The 16,843-nt window shown below is 41.5% G+C and overlaps 1 protein-coding gene across 2 annotated transcripts in view; it reads right to left on the reverse strand.

The window, feature by feature from the left end:
• The window catches only part of FER (FER tyrosine kinase), a 200,701-nt gene extending 184,248 nt beyond the window's left edge, over nt 1-16,453 (reverse strand). For both annotated transcript variants that reach the window (XM_075079858.1, XM_075079859.1), the window contains exons 1-2: nt 16,389-16,453; nt 2,615-2,722 (exon numbers count right to left, since the gene is read on the reverse strand). The gene's annotated coding sequence lies outside the window, so the exon portion shown is untranslated. The remainder of the gene's footprint in view (nt 1-2,614; nt 2,723-16,388) is intronic.
• Between the last annotated feature and the right edge of the window lie 390 nt (nt 16,454-16,843).

The following is a 16,843-nucleotide window of genomic DNA, read 5'->3' on the forward strand; positions in this document are numbered from 1 at the left end:
TAAACCGAAAGGAGGGTCAGAGCACTGTTTTGAACACCCACCTGTGACTCAGATGGAGATTCTATCTCTCAGAAGAGATCTCAACCGCAGAACTGTCCTCCAATTTCCATCTGCAAAATGTACCTCCCTAACTTAAAGTGTAGTTAAGAAGGAACACATAAAAGCATCTAAGACAGATACTAAAGACCAATCCACACATTTAATCAAATAACTATAATTGACAGTATCTCCAGACAAGAACACTGTTCCACACCTGGCGACCCAAAACATTTGTTTCTGGTTTTTTACTCTCGTAAGAGCTCAGAAAAATCCAAATAAAACATCAGCTCTCCGGCACTGCATCTGTGATAAATCGACAACTAGTAAGAAGCTAGTTTGCTCCTAAACACTGTGTTAGCAGGCTAGTAAACTTGCATATTCAACCTCCCAGAAATCAGAAAATATCCCAAATCAGGTTTCCCATGCAACTACCCATTGCTCCCCTGGGACACACATCAGGGCAGAGTCCTTAACTTCACACAGTTTTCCCCCTACTGTACCAAATGGACAACATCTGATAAACAGGTAAGAAATGCTGCCTTACAAAATCCTGTAACGCAACTGCAGGTCAAGGACACTTGTCTGAGCTAGGTCTAAAACACCTGCATCTGCCACTGGAAAACATGCAGCCACATCATGGAAGATCTGAACCCACACATACAAGTAATTTCCACACCCTTACATGGGTTTTGTCATGTGGGCCGAACCCTCTTAACCTGTCCCTATACTAATCAGGTTCAAACTAGGTAAGATAAATTTACCTCAGCTGCAATTATAGCTCTGGACTGCAGAGCAAACACAGCCTGCGTACTGGTTATTCACTAATTCCTGCACTCCAGCCAAGTCTTAGCTCTTTTGAACGCAGAAGTACCAATTTCTTCATTTGCTTTAAATTGCCACTTAAATTCGCAGAGTGTTTTACAAACATTAACAGATTTATCTTCCTAACAGCTCACAGAGCAAAGCAGGACTAATAATCTTATTTTACATCAAGAAGTGAGACACAAACTACTGTCAACATTGTACCAGCTAATACTGGTACGTACAAGTCTTAAAGACAGACTTTTCAGAGTGCCTAGGATTTTCAGCATATTAAGCACGCAGGAAAAAAAAAAAGTATTATTGGCTTCAGTTACCACACAAAATTTCAGAAGATTCTGCAGTTCCCTGCCTCCATTAGCTCTTCCATAAGTTACAGAAATAAGCCTCATCCACTACATGTTTATTCTCAAAACACAAGCCATGCTACTTAATGAAAGAAACAAAGATCCTATAAAGAAAATAAGAATAGTGCCATGTTACTATGCATCTATACAATAGAGACAAGTCAAGGCCTTTCAAAAGGCCAGTGTCCAAAGGCACAATATCTGGCCGCAATACAGACAGGTATTTTTCACGTTCACTATCTCCCTGCTTAGTGTGCACAGATGAGTTGACAGCTGCCCTACAGGGTCAGAACAATAGAATAGAATATTTCAGTCCGAAGGGACCTACAACAACCATCTGGGGACAATGATCCATTTAGATGAGCACTCTGTCTCCAACCGTGACACTGGGAGATGTTATTTGCTGTCCTTAAACAGCAAGTTGGGATGCTATTTGTGGCGTGATCCTCCTTGTGCTTCCCCATGTTTACAGCTACTGGATTATGGAAGAAATACTAATAGTCCCGTTTTTTGGCTTTACCATACAACATTACAACATTCACACTGAACATGTAAGACACAGACAGATTTCCATCCAGATTTTGCAGCCACAGACTACTGGCAAAATTGACTAGTGCAAGAAAATCTGAACACAGAGAAGATCTGCTGTGGAACCAGTAGGAGATAAGGGAAGTTTGAGGCACAAGCATACTCCATTTCTACTCCAATGTTGAAAAGATGAAAACGTAGTGTGAAAGATATTCTGGGGAGAAAATCCTTCCCAAAAAATCCACCAGAGAATATTTTATCTTAAAGGTAAAAAAACAGATGGCATCACATTTTAAGGTAGCTAGATGGAGAATTCAACACAATGAACACATGATATGCTAAATTCACCCAGGAAATAACCTTCAGGAATTGCTTACTCTTTCCTGCTCTGGCAGATGCCCGTCAGGTCTATCTCTTTTTCCACACATGAACAATGCTTGCATAATTTGACAGGCCAGTGAACTCTCAAATGGAATTCTAGCATGTTTTGTGAAAACAATAAAATTTCAGTGGCATCAAACAGCACAAATCAGTTTCAGCTAGTGTATTTTTTTATTCTGAAATGTGAGATACACACACATGTTACTATTAAAATTACTGGATATCAAATTAGCCAATCAATATTTGGTAAGCTTTAACAGTTAATATATGTCTCAGAGCCAATTCCACAAAAGTAAGACTTATTTTCTTTTTAGAGTCATTCTCAAAATAACAAACTAATCACTGACAGGAAGTAAACACTCATTGTAAATTTACTAATATAACACAAACGAGAAACCTTGAAAAGTTCTAAATTTAAGCATAGTTACTGAAGAAAGTTTGTGACTTGTCTCAACCACCACCACAACAGTGCAGTCAGATGCCATATATATACCACATACCTTAAAAAATGTTCCTCAAGAAATGATCCTTAGTATCTTTCTCTTTATTTCAACAGCTACTTCTTCTGATTTTCACTTCCTGATATAGCTTTTTATTTTCTGGGGACTCTGTGAAAGAAAAAGAGATCAAACTTTTTCTTTTTTTACTATTTCAGCATTTTAAAATACATTGCAAAACTTAAACTTGGGTAAATTGCTTTGCATTTTCATATTATTACCAGAAGACAGGTGTTTTTAAAAGGAGACAGAGTTCAAAAGAGCAGACTTGTCAAATGACTGCAAGTAGTAGTACACTATCACTTCATACGCAGAATTTTCAGGGAAGAAATAATTTTGTCTCCACATACGTAACCGAAGATTTTATTTTTTAAGTTCTTGGAATTTCTTATGACACAGTGTATTGTAGCCAGAAAATTAGATAATTTCATTTATTTCTGAACTTTGCCTTTGATAAAACAAAAAGGAAGCCTATTAATAACAAAAACAAAAGGATGGAAGACCAAAATTCATCATATGAAAGACAAACTTAGCAGTGGTATTTTCACTAGACTAAGAAAACAAGTGGCAACATGACAAAGGGACTGATCAAGACAGAAATTTCTTGGATGGCTTTAATTACTCCAATATCTGGAATAGTATGAGGTCAGAAAGGTAAGATGACTGCAGCATAAAATTTCAGGCTGTAACTCTGAACTGCAATCTGGGTGAAGCAAACTGCAACACAAGGCTGGATCTTTGCGGTTTTATATTAAGAAAAAAGTATGTCATATATAAAAAATAATAAGAAACAGGCTTTGCATATAGCTTACAAGTGCAAGGTATACTGCATAAGCTACATCTGGACCAATGTTAACTGCTCACTCACGACCTCATACCAGAATGCCTCATCTAAAGTTATACCTTTAGATGAGACATTCAACATTGGATTAGCAATGCCCTTGTAAGAAAACACACATTAAGCAAAATTGAAAAACAGACACAGTAAGGGTAATGAAAGGGTAACTATTTCGAAGATCTCCATTATTTAAAAGAAAGCTCTAATCATGAACACATTTATAACATTTCACAAAGGGATAGTTTTAGTTCATATTCAAGCAGACACTATATAGTATTCCTTTCTGGTTACTTAGTGACATTCTAGAAACGAAGTGCTGCCTAATATAAATACAAAACTTCCATTCTGCATGACCAAAAATAGAAAAGACTGTGGTGCTTACATTCAGTCATAGCAAAGAAACAGCAGCTATGCAAGCAGATACGAAAAGAGGAAAAAAATGCAGCAGGCTAGAAGCATTACAAAATTCACCACACTTAATAACAGATACAAAAATACTTGTTGCAAAGCCCAAGAGAAAGTCTTCACCAGCAAAAAATTACAAGCAAGAGAAAAACATTATAGTAAATTTGGCTCCAGTCCTCCCATCACAAATACGAACCAGTTGAAAACACTAGAATATCTCTGGACAGGAACACTATTTTTAACCCCTTTTGCGGTTCAAACGGGACTCATGAAAGTAAAACACATGCTACCACCAGCACCTGGGCATGTTCAGATTTCAAGCCGATGTTAAAAAACTGCACGTGGTAAAACGAACCCCTTGTGAAAATTCCATTTATTAAATGAAACAACAGATTGGAGCCACTTAAACACAGACAAGCTGTATCTTCTACTCTGCACACAGACAAAAAGCACACCTGTTTTTTTTAAAGAGCTACTCTATCACATATATTAGAAAGGAGAATTTTATTTGTCAATATTAAAACAAAATAAAAACTCAACTTCTCTTCAGAATTCCAACTTATACTGACTTTTTTTATGTGCATATTTCCATCTGCACATTAGTAGAATTTAAAGTAGAATCATTAGTAGAATTAGTAGTAGAATTTAAAACTGGTAATACAAGTCCAATACTGGTCTAATTGATAGGCATATACAAGCTAGTACGCGGAAGTATAGTAAAAGCTTGCCAGCGAACTACACAGCCATCTGCAAGAGAGAAATAAAATATTACCAAATTCCTGTTGCTATTTCTGAGCTCAAACATAGTAGAATCTGATGGTTACAGACAGCTTGCTACCTCAGTGCAATAAGCCACTAAATAATGAAGATATAAAAGAGAATTAAAGGGAGGTAAGGACAGAGTAGAAAACCTAGATAATCTGTTGTTTTCTGAAATTACTGCTGAGACAGTCAAAGCCAATCCCACCCCAGATCCTCTTTAGACTGGGGATATATAAGGCATTCTCCCAAAATGAAGCATCAGAGGGGCATTTAAAAATATCAGATTAATAGTAAGAATTCACCAAAGCCAGACACTATTCAGCTGAACTGTTAAAGCATCAAATATGAAACCGCCAAACTATTAACTCTGCAAAAACTTCAGCTTAAGGTTACCCGAGTAAAGAGGAATGGAGAGTGGAAAATACATCAAGTTTTTCAGAGCTTGACAAGGAAATCAGGAGAAGCACAAAAGAGACAGTCTGACTTCCACACCAGGCAAGGTGGCTAAAACCATACTGCAGAATTTGTAGACTGGAATAATAGGGAGAAAAAAAGAGCAACTCAGCTTTTGTAGAGGAAAGTCATGCTTCACAACTTGAAGAGTTCTTTGAAGAAATGAAGGATCCTGTGGATAAAGGTATTGGAAGCAGTAGTGAACAAGACTTTCAGCTGAGGTGTCTCATAGGAAGCTGTTGATCTTGCAGGGTAAGATTTAAGAGACAAAAGATTCACAGAAGAGAGCGCCAGATGTCTCACCAGAATCTGTGCGAGGACTGGGGCTGCTAGTTCAGAATGGTCACCTGGATATCTGTCATTTCACATATCATCTGTGCTTAAGTTTGCAAATATTATGAAACTATTATGAGCGATCCAAACTGACACATCAGTAAAAAATTTGCAGCAGAACCCCAGAACACTGAGCAACAAGCAGATAAAACAGCAGATGAAGTCACATGTCAGTAAATGAAATGTAACACACTGGAAGCAAGAATCCTACGTTACTTAATGCCACTACCAGAAGAAGGGCTAGTAGTCTCTGAACACATGTCTTCAAAAACATTTGTCCAGTGCTTTGAAGTGGTCAGGTTAGGAACCACCCAGAATATCAGACTCTTTTTTTAATGAAGCGAAGAGAGATCATAACATATTCTTACACTGCTGATACATTTGCAGTGTTCCTGTACCTTCAAATGATTCTATCTCATGAAGAATGTAAAGCACCAAAAAAGCATAGGTAATATTGATCAGACTATGGAGCAGCTTTTGCACAAAGGAAGTAAAAGGAATTTTTTCACTCACAAAACAGATAAGTATGACAGGATGTCAGATCAAAGTACACAACAAAATAATCACGATAGCACAAAGTGACATGGTATGTCAGATGCCTGAAGCATTTCCCAGAAGAACATGGGAGCATCAAGTGAAATTTTAAAAAGTTGCTCTTCAGTACTTCTTTGCCTAGTAAATAATTAAATGAGAGAATTCTATGCCTAAAGACATTCTTGAGACCAAGAAACAACCAGGTTCAAAAATTATTACAAAAATTCATTTAAAAAACAGATCCGTTTAACAGCAGAATTTCAATCTCCAGATGTCTCTAAACTGCAAAAGCAGGACAGGAACTATTATTCTGCATCTGTGCCAGCAGCCCCTTATCTGACAGTAGCAAGTACTGAGCTAGACAGACTTCACTTTGTCACATACAAACATCCTCACACAGCACACGCTCACTTTCTTACCCCTGCAGCTGCATGGAGACCAGTTTTCCCTAGCAGCTCTTTCAGCTATGATCTTATTAAAAATACATGCAACTAAGAAGCACTGAGCTCCATCAAAGAATTGGATTTACACTTGTCAGTAGTATAAGAGGGAAAAAAAGCAAATAAACAGAAAATAAACCACATAAAAAGGGCAGAAAACAACTCTCAGACCCTCTGCCTAGAATTACAAGACACATTTCTTTTTCTGGATATACAAAGTTTTCATTTACCTGCTGGAATTCTTTTCACATGTGCAAATATGGGTAAGAGACATGATAGAAGCAGGTCGGTAACAATCACGTAGGTGTAAGGCTTAGAATCTAAATGCACCACCTAATTCTTTCCACTTACACCAAAGAACCACATCTGGTTACCTGTGGCAGAAAGATTTTCGTCAAGACTTGATCTTCTTGGGGTATCTTAGTATTCCCCTGCCCTTAGCATAAGGAAAAAGTTTCTCAATGATCAAATCTCACCATCCCCACCCCATGACTGAGGAACAGACAAAAGAGAGTAGCCACTTCTTTGCAAACAGAATATCCTATTTTGACTAACCAATTCTAATTCGAAATTTCAATCTTTCACTTTAAATCATTTTTCTAGACTGCTGCTGTCCTCTGAACACCTTCCAATTGTTCCCCATCTCATTTAGCTTTCAGAACCTAAACTAGTGGACTACAGTAGGACCCACCAACTCTGAGAACAGAGATCACTTCAAATTACTTTTGAGCTACTGCCCAAGTGCTTTAACCTCTTCCCAACAGCATCATACAGTGTCCTCCTTAGGTTTATGATACAAAAATTCCAGGTCTTTTTCCACAGAATTGCACCGTACCGTGTTTCTTCCCACATCAGGTACACATGCAGTCCAGCCTACAGACAGTATGTTGCTTTCATGCTCACTGACACTATGCTTTGTTCCAGATAATGTCTCCCATTTGCCAAGATTATTCTATATAGTAATCTCATTCTCCACCACACCCTGCGGTTGTTCTCAGCTCACCGTGGCCTGAAAACTTCCTCAGCATGCCCTTTATTTTATCATCTCAGGCCTCCCGTGAAAAACACGCAGGAAGAGCTGCCATTTAGTACTGAACCCTGTGGTAAGTGCTCTTTAGGCACAGTTACTCAAGCAGTTTTGCCTCCATCCTGTAGAATTTTCTACCTCACAGTCACAGGTAAATAGCAAGGCAGATGCTGAAGACTGGATCTCACCAGGCAGAAGAATACAAGAAGGTGAGGGCAGCTAAAGCTTAGGAAGAGCAGACTTAGGCTGGCTGGCACAAGCCACACTCTGCCACCATGCCTCAGGACTCAGCACTGTGCTCTTGTTAACTCTGAAACAGGCAGTGCCACGTAGACACACACACACCCTTGCTTTGAAAGAGTAAGTGCACCTAGTTTCTTGTTACCTTCCATGTGCTTACAGGTGAAGAAAGCTTTCCTTCCTGTGTTTTTCCAGGAATTAAACTTTTCTTAAATTAAGTTCCAACCTGCAAGAAAAGCCTAAGAAGAGCACAGCCTCAATAAAGAGTACCTCATCAACGAATTTTCACTGAACTCTCAATTCTGCAGTGTCGCAACATTTACCTCCACACTAGATCTTAACAGAAAAACAGATAAGCAGGATGAGGCTGATAAAAATGATTCTCATGTGGCAGGCACTGCACTCCAGTACTTCAACCCTGTTACAAGTTCTACCAGCTAAAGGACATAACTCTCCTAGAATTACAAAGAAACGTGCAATGCTAAAATGACAAATTGAAAAAACCTACAAACGCACATCACTGACTCAGGCTCGTTTTAAAGTATATATTATATAGCATAATAAAGAAACTTCTGAGCAAACGAGAGCAACAAAAGACAACTACAGTGTTGCATTTTCAAGAAATTTCTTAACTTAGATGAATAGCGAAGTCAGAAACAACTGCTAGGAAAAGGGGCAGCAAGAATCAGCACTGAAATGAAGAAGTAGCTGTATAACATTGTTGACTAAGGAGTTAGTCTACGCACAGTTAACTTCTCTGTTGATTTCTTTCATTCAGTTAGAGGCCAACTTCTCCAGTTCAAAGGTAGGAAGCAATCTTCCTTATCTGGAGAAAAACCCCAAACCTCTGAAAGTAATGTTTCATATCTTGATACCCATTTGCTTTGAGATAAATATATGGCAAGTCAGAATGAACAGAAACAGAGCAAAAAAAAAAAATCCAAGCACAAACCCTCAATCCCAAGGCTGCCTATTGAAGTACCTCTTCAAGGAAAACTGAGGAGGAGACAATAATGACACAGTACTGAGCATGTCTCATCACCACAAAACATCACATCAGACTCCTCCTTGGAAAGATTTCAGGTGCCAAAACTCTTCTATCTGCGCCATTGCACATTTACACTTAAAAATCCAGACCACTGCTAGGAGCTTCTTCTAGAAGCTCTGTATTACCTCTTGAGATTTAAGGACAACCATAGAAAACCAGAAATCCACAGAATGTGAAACATTTGAAAGTCTAGAGGCAGTTTAGCTCCTTCCTATGACCTGACATCAGCCAGAAATTCTCACTGCAGCCAAAACAATTAGATTAAAACTTTGCCATTAGTCTGTAATATATGACAATACTGGTCTCCTCAGGAGAAACATAATACAGTTCCAAGTATTTATCACCCTTCAAAAAGAAATTCAAAGAGAATCAGGGTGTTGCTGCTTCTTTCCTCCTTCATTAAACTAATTACATCCTTCTGGTTCATTAAACCCCCTACTTAGTTAACTCAGTGTTCATTCAGTCTTCTTCAGGTCACGTATCTCCTTGGCACCACTGCAGTGCCACATTTAACGTAGTTCGATTACGCAGTATTCTGTACAGCAAACCAGACCATGAGGAACTCTGATCCATGAGGAAAAGAGTCCTGTCCCTCCCCAACAGCTGATACTCCACACTGTTTTACTGCAGGACATATAACGTATCATGTTATATGATGTGAAAAATGTTCAGTGAAAAATGTTGCCTCAAGTCTGTTTGGTGTTCCTGAGCTGAATGACTTCTCCTTCATACATTCCATATCCTAGAAGATACTCCCTGTAACAACCCTCTCTGTTAAATGGGATACAGTTACTCTCACTATACACATAGAGTCATGAGAACGACAAGTGACTAAACTATGCATCTGCACCTTCTTAAATACTTAAAGTGAATAACGAATTTTAATACACACATTTTACAAATACATACCAGTGCTAACTTTTCAAGATACATGAAGAAACCTACCCCCTCTTTTTAGATCCAGTCAGTCTTGTTTGGGTATCATCAGCCTTCCCAGCTACAAAGAACACTCCTTCTGAAGGGTATTATTCTCATTTGAAAATGTATAAAAACAGATCAAGCTTTAATTAACGGATGATATAACAAACATATAGAAGTTGTGGATGTTTAACCTCCCACATCTTGGGAAAAATGGTACTGAAGTGCACATGAGCAAAAAAATGTACACTTGGACGCTTCACATGGAAATTTATTTGCATAGATAAGATCCAGCCTAACTGATCTTTATAGCAACAGATTTTTCTCCTTATCCCCAGTCTTTCATCCTGTGTATGAAGTTTACTTTCCAGAAATGAAACCAAGCAGCTAACTTCTCATTTATGAGGCCAATGCTCTTCAGGACATAGCACCATTCATGGATATTCTTAAACAAAAAAAAACATTAAGGGTGATAATAATGTTTGCATTGTAGGCAAGGGTTATTTAGGTCCCTCAGAATTCTTGCCTTAGTGTACAACTCTGAGACAGTTGAAGGGAATTTGACTGCATCTTTAAACCTGAAATTCCAACTTAATATGAGAAAAAATTCTACAAAGGGACACAAGCCATCCTATTGCAATGTACAAATGTTAAGAACCACCTGCTTAATCACTGCTTTGGAATGGCAGCTCCCACCCACTGAAAGCAGAGTAACCACATCCACACTGCAAAGCCCTGCATCTCCACTAGGCTCCCCAAGACTGGCCGGGGGGACTTTGGTGATTAAAGAGTTGAGCACAAGAGATCACCATGTCACAGCTCATAGGAATGATGTTTTAGCAGCATCATATGCAGGGTAGGCACTGCATCCTTTGTGGAAACATGAAACCTCAGGTTTGAAGACACAAGGCATACAGGGGTAGGGTGCCTCTGGAAGACTCTTCTGCATAGGACACAAGTCTGCTGCAGTGTGCGTCCATACTGTGGCTGGAGCAGAGCCTGGAGAAAACAATCCCATTGGATGTGGGCAGGTTTCCTTTCAGAGGGCACCAGCTGGCTCCAGAAAAGCAGAGATAGAAAGCATGCAGCATGGAAAACTAAGGCCATGGAGGAAGACAAAGATTAAATCAAACTGAGATTTTGACCTCAGTAAGAATATGTGTAATTACCTCCTCATATAAAAAAAAATCATTTCGATAAATTACATTATCTAGATGCCAATTAAATTCGTTAAAGTAGTAGCTTCCGATTTACTTCACGTGTTCACTGTTGAGAGATTTCCCACTCCAATTTCAACATTCACCTAATCCAAAAAGCAGAACCAGGTATTAAAAGGCCTTCCTCTATCTTCCTCATAGACCTTTAACTCTTTACAGTTCTTTGGTTTTTCGACTGCGTGCTTCAACTGTTAACATTGTTCTGTATCTGGCAAATCAGGCATTTCCTTCTATCTGGGGAACTTCAGTTATCGCAGCTGCTGAACTGGTAAACAACAATATTGTGGAAATTATGGAAAAGCTATCCTCCTTGGGAGAAACACCATTCACAGCATCAACATGCAACAAATATACTCAACAATAAACACGTGCGTTTTGCTGATCCTGTGCTTCATATCTTTTAATCAGTAAAAAGGTGCTCCAAAGTTATATGAGTTTCCTTAAAACTGGCTACAAAAGAAATTCTCCCATCATTTTGCTGAAGGGATGGCAAAATTGGTTTAAAATACCATTATTTACAGCGTTGAAGTTGTCACATTTTTAAAACCTAGCATTTCACTTGACTGTACCCCTTATCTGGAATTCCTGAAACTTATTTGGGATACAAATACTGTGGGGTACTATTTTACATTCGTGAACATTTCAAAGCAGAAGCCACAGCCAGGAAGTCAGATGTTATCTGAAAGAAACCCAAAACATAGCAGAAATCTTTTGCCTAATTCACAAAAGCTGTACTGTAACAGACACAGTGGCAGTACACTACACTAAACAGATTTTAACAAACTTATACAGTTTAATAGCAGATAGGACAAGCTTTGGAGATTCAAAGATTAAGAAGGTTTATCCCTACTCTTATTTGTTTATAGGTTCACCAAGGGTGAATTTTGTGATCTACTAGCCCAGCAGCTAACAACCTCCACCAGCTGTTATCTTTCTGAGCACTGCAGCACCAAATATTCAATAAAATTATTGCTGCCTTTATTAAATCACCATTAAATACATGCCCATTTCCACTCTGGTCTGTTTTGTACTGAGAGAAACAACTTATTACTGCCATTCTCAGTTCAAACAGCAAACATAAATGTGTTGATGAACCATGTAAATTACAATATGGTGTCAACGTACGGAATAGGATTTTCCAATTTTTTCTAAAGCAAAAAGTAAGGCATAAACAGAGCTGGAGATAAGCAGCAAAGCTGACAAATCAAGTACTGAAATTAAGAGATTCACAAATTGAGGATGAAAACATAAATGTCACCCTCTTTGGAATATGCATTATGTGATCATGTAATTACTTCCACAGTGCTTTTCTCCATAAATGCCTGACTCATTTATTACAGAGGATTGAGTGCTCTGGGGATGATTCAGCATTCTGTCAGTGGGGCTCATCTTCACGACTCTGTCACGCTCATTGCTGTAATTGTATGTCTCCCAGTTTCTAAACAGGCAATTTCAGGGAACAAAGGGCTCGTGATTAATGCACTTTAACACTATTCTGGATTCTGCTTCTGGCAGAGTGGTTACATAATATGCAACAATTCACAAACTTTTTGTAGGTTGCCCCTACTTAAAAGGTAATTGATTTTTCATTGGGCTGTAATTACAGTAATTTATTTCGATGCTTAAGCTTAATGTCTTAATATCTCCGCTCCTCATGTTAAAAAAAAATTGCTTCCAAAACCATAATATGAAAAAAAGGTTGTGAGACAATAAGATCAAATGATAACAATTATAAGAGAGCTTGTGAAAGGACTGTCTTCAGACCTAGATTTGAATACCATACAGAAAAATGCCTTATACATAATAAACTGTTAAGGAGTTATTTGTTAAGTATTTTCATTACTAGCACTTAATAAGACAGAGTTCCAAATGGACTACAGTACTGTGCAAGCAATACTGCAAAGCATACCCAAAGGACAGATTAAGAGTACACATGCAATGTTTTTATTCCTCCTTTAACAGGTTCAAGTGTCATGTGATCGACTCAATGGAGAGCTACATCACAGAAACATCTCACAGTACACAACCACTGCTGTTATTCCACAATAACCCTATCAACAACGTAAGGGCAAGATTCAGGCCAAGTAGTAACTCCCCCTTCAGCAGAAAATAAGAGCAACCACATCAGAAAGCCTGATGAAATACTCTCACTACTCACAGTGCAAGCTGACAACATAGACAAGATTGAGCAACCAGAGCTGTGTTCTAACAAGCCAATTAATACATTTCAAAGATCAGGAATTCTGACAAACCTGTAAAACTGGCCAGAAAACAGTCGCTGAACCACCATATGGTTAAAGTATGAAGAGCTGTCTCTACACACTGCTATGACACTCATCTCTGTGTTGCAAGCCAGTTAGTAACAAGCTCAGATGTGGGAAAGAAAGTTTGAAATTTTATGTAGTTAAACCATTTGGCACTTTCCCTCAAGTGTAGAAAGGCAGCAACGCAAAGGAAGCTGGCGACCAACTATAGAGCAAATGGTAATCTGAGATCCAAAGTAGAATGATGTTATGAAGTACAGTTCACTCACTTAGATTAATAACAGCATTAAGTCTTAATTTATTGGGAATTTATTTTTATCATCATCAGGGAAATACGCGGGACTGAAAAATTCCCTTCAGACTCATTACACTCAGAAACAACCTGAACTCTGCATTTAAATTTGCAGGAGGCGTTAGAAAAGATTGGAAGTCATACTCAGATATGATTTCATGCTATGACATGACAGGAATTAAAAAACTCCATCCCATTAAGTTGTCTAAAAGAAAGAAAAAAGAGAAAAAAACCCAAACACACACACACACAAAAAATTTCAGAAGCAGTCTTGTTGCTTTTTAAGAACCATTTCCAAAATGTCCTATGCACTGTATGTGACCACACATGTAGCTCTTAAAAAGAAAGGTATCTCCTCTCAAACCCCAGAAAAAAAGCTAAAAATTCCACTGATTCACTACTGTAAAGTTTCCAGAATACCTCTTTCCACAGAAATGCTAGTTACCTCATGCAAACGTTATACAGCAGAAACTTGCTGCATATTCACATGCACAGTATTTTAAACCATTTAACTCCCTAATAAAACAGTGAATACTCAACAGTTCCAAGACTATCACTACTGTACAATAATGCTCTCCGCTAAGTTTTCAAATTCCACTTTTATAAGGCAAAGACATCAATACTGTAATTAAGAGAGCACTAAGTGGACAGTTATATCTTAAGATAGAAGCATATATACAGTTTACTTCCTCTGAACTCAGCCTTTCCTCTCTTCCCTGGCTGCTCCTCCCTCCCCGCCCCCAGCAAAAGAATCCCCTTTCCTTTTCCTAGGCCCACTTCCCACACACTGAAAAAAACCCTCCTCCCTGTGAAGTGATGACCTCATGCTGCTAGCCCATCTCCTTGTACGGAGCAACTCCGGGCTTGCTGCCAGCTTTCTCCGCCTTCAGGCTGACAGGGCAACATACCTTCCTCTTCCACCCCGGTGCTTCCCAGCTGAAAGAACATCGAGAAGCGGCTGCAAGCGGAGGGGGCAAGCGGAGCAGGGAGAGGGGGTCTCACCAGGGACAAAGGACAGACGGCTCACGCCTGCCCCAGGCTCGCGTCTAGCGTTAAGCATCAGCAAAGCACCTCTCCTCTCTGTCGCATGGAGAACTGAACTCTGAACACACACATCCTCTGTTACCCAACTGCAGCGCAGCCCCACATAGCTGAATCTTGCTTGCTCTTGTTTATTCTCTTTATTCCAGGGAAGCAACTGTTACCTCTCCCCCTCTCTCAGAGAACACCCTTCTTATCTTCCTTTATATCACTCTACTTCAAAATCCTCCTGCCCCTTCTTCAGCCTGTCTTTACTTTCAAGTGCCTCCTCAGAATGGCTTCTACATGATCACATTATACACAGGCAATCCAAAATATCAACTGAAAAAGAACCTTCCTTTGACAGATTCAGTCGTGATATATAGTTGTAGGAAATTATGTTGGTGAGATGGTTAAGAGAGGTTTTGCTCAGTTAAAAAGTAACTGTGTACATACAAGACGCAATCTTCTCCTTCAAACATCCCAAAGCTCAAATCTTCTGGGGTTAGTGTTCCACTTGTGTTATTTTAAACTTGTAATAGTACTAACAATTTGCTTCAAAACATTAAAAAGGAATTCATAAACGGACACATCTGTCCCACCAACAATAATCAGTACTGTAATTCAACCTATATGCCCATCATTTGCACTCTGCTCTGTGAGCGGATTAGAAGGGTGAATACCCCACCTCCCTGAGTCTTTCAAGATTAGCACGTACATGTAGTAAACTGTATCACTCATCTCTATTATATATTATTTAGTAGGTACAATTAACTGAAAATAACACCCAGTAAATTATTTTGCTCAAAGAGTTTCATATGTTACCCAGTTTTTTCTTACATTGCAACTTGCTAAAAGAAGCTGCATTAATATACAGCATCGCATCAAAGTCACTTTGCGCAGGTTTGTTACAAAGTGGGGAAAAGCTACATCAACTACCGGGAAAGCACTGCTGCTTTCCTGCAAACAGAAGACGAGCTGGCCCGTTTAAAAGCAAAACAAAACCCTAGGTGTTCATCACACTGGACGTGTCACTGCCAAGGGTGTATGCTCATGTAAATTCAAACAAAACAGAAACATACTCCGACATGAAAAGGGATGTTTAATGCACTTCTATGTATTTCGTTTTCAAACACCAAATATGCCAGCATTCAGGACCCCCGCGGATACCAAACCCCGAAGGCGTAAAACCGTACACGAAGGAAGCCGGGCAGTCGCACCCGGAAGGCCCCGCCGACCGAGGCTCCGACTCCAGCGGGTGAGTTACTGAAGTCGCGGAGCTGTGCAGCGTTGTCACGGGGTGGGGTGGGGTGGGGTGGGGTGGGGGGGACCGGGACAAACAAAACCAAAGCCAGGGCGTCGCATCTGTTCGAGGCGGGGGCCTCGCACGGCAAAGCCTCCGGCGGTAGCGGCCGCGTCCTCCCGGGACTGGCGGCACCGGTCCCAGCCCCGGCCCGGCCGCAGGAGGAGCGGGCACGTCGGGGACGGGCGCCGCAGGAACGGGACCGGCTCAACCCTGCTCGTGCTCCCGCTCCCACCCGCAGCCCGCCGGCCCGGCCCGCCCCGACCCCGCGCAGGGCCCCGCGCCCCCGGCCCGGCGGCAGCCCCGAGGGCGGGGATCCGCGCCTGCCCTGCCGGGGCGGAGCCGCCCCCGCCGCCGCTGGGAGAGCGAGAGGCGCCCCTGACGCCCGCCCGCGCCGCCGCCGCAGGAAGCGACCGGATGCCGCCACCGTCGCCGCCCCCTCAGAAGACAGCGCGAGCGGCGCCGGTACCCGCCCCGCCCTGCGCACCCACAGGTAGATCCCCGCGCGGGGCCTACCCGCCCCCCCGCACCGGCTGCCCGCCCGCCGGGCGGGGCGCAGCGCGGCGGAGGGCGGCGGGGGGCGGCACGGCGGGGGCGGGGCGGCCCCCCCGGCCCAGACGCCGCTCCCGGGGCGCAGGCACCAGCGGCGGCGGCGGCGGCACGCGCGGCACCCACCCACCTACCTGACAAGCCGAGCCCCTCCGCCACCACGGGCGTCACGGCCCCACCAGTGCCACGTGACCGGCACGGGCCAATCAGCGCCAGCCCACCCCTCCCTCCTAGCCTATCCGGGCGCTCCCCGCCTCCTGGTGACGCGCTGCAGGGGTCGGCCAGTCAGCGAGGCCTCCCTCGCTAGGATGGGTGGGAGGGACGGCACGATTGGATGGGAGTCGCTGCGCTCCGTTGGGGGGCGGGGCTTCTCCGCCCCACTCTGCTCCGCCTCTGGCGCGTGCTGCGTCCGTTTCCCAGCAACGGTTCTCCTCGTGCACAGCTACCTGTGGTAAAAGGCGCGCCTAGAAATGCGTTAGGGATAGCGGAGAGCGGTTACAGGAGGTTATATTCACGGTTTAATTACTGGTAAGGAATATTTGCATAGCTACAGCACTAAGACACAACCTACGCCGTTTGTATCATTTCT

This window comes from Phalacrocorax aristotelis, chromosome Z (genome assembly GCF_949628215.1).
Source record: "Phalacrocorax aristotelis chromosome Z, bGulAri2.1, whole genome shotgun sequence".
Lineage (NCBI taxonomy): Eukaryota > Metazoa > Chordata > Aves > Suliformes > Phalacrocoracidae > Phalacrocorax > Phalacrocorax aristotelis.